This window comes from Colobus angolensis, unplaced genomic scaffold, assembly GCF_000951035.1.
Source record: "Colobus angolensis palliatus isolate OR3802 unplaced genomic scaffold, Cang.pa_1.0 Scaffold33, whole genome shotgun sequence".
Classification (NCBI taxonomy): Eukaryota; Metazoa; Chordata; class Mammalia; order Primates; family Cercopithecidae; genus Colobus; species Colobus angolensis.
The window spans coordinates 10,567,154-10,567,959 of NW_012116599.1; positions in this window are offsets into that span (position 1 = coordinate 10,567,154).

Sequence of the window (806 nt, forward strand, 5' to 3'; positions counted from 1 at the left end):
TCACACTTCTTGGTCCCAGGAATTATAATGTGGATGTATCTTTTGGGGAGCTACCATTCAACACACTACAGTATGAGACTTTCACAGACCATGGGGACAGGAGGCAGCGGTTAAGCTTGGTTTCTTTCTGACTTGGCAATGGCGCCCTGTGGTGAGGGCCACTCACACTGGAACTGTGCTGAGAAACCCATCCCTCCCTCCGGCTCTCACTGCTGAAGAAAAGAGGCATTCTGGGAAATGCTAGTGGGCCCCAATCCCTTCCTAGCCACGCAAGCGACCCTCTCTTCAGGGCCTATTTCCAAGCCCCCTGCTTTGAGGCCCACGCCGGTCATCTCAGACCCCAGCTGCCTCACTCTCCATTGGGTCCTATGACCTTGGGCCTTGATTTCACTTGTTCAAACCCCTCCTAAGTGTTTGCTGGCTGTCCATTGTACTTTGGACCCCAGGCTTATGAGGAAACTCATTTGGCAATTAATCCTGCACTCACCTTGGACCAGTTCTGCCAAGTCCCAGATTCTTGTGGGAAGAGTGGGCGTTTCAAAAGCATAGAGAAGCTAACAAGCCTCTCGTCAAAATCACCCTCAAAGATCACCTATAAACCACCAGAAGCCAGGACTTTGAAGCTCAAAAGCAAAAATCCACTTGTTACCTAGTCTTGCAGGGAGGGGATTCCTGGCCCTGGGGCAGGTCTACTTTGGAGATGAAGGGAGGGAGGAAGGGAGGAATATGTATTCGTCAAAGAGATTTCAATCTTTTCTTCCTTCACTTCTGGATTTTATAAGCGGCTTTTCTTTTTTTTTTTTTTT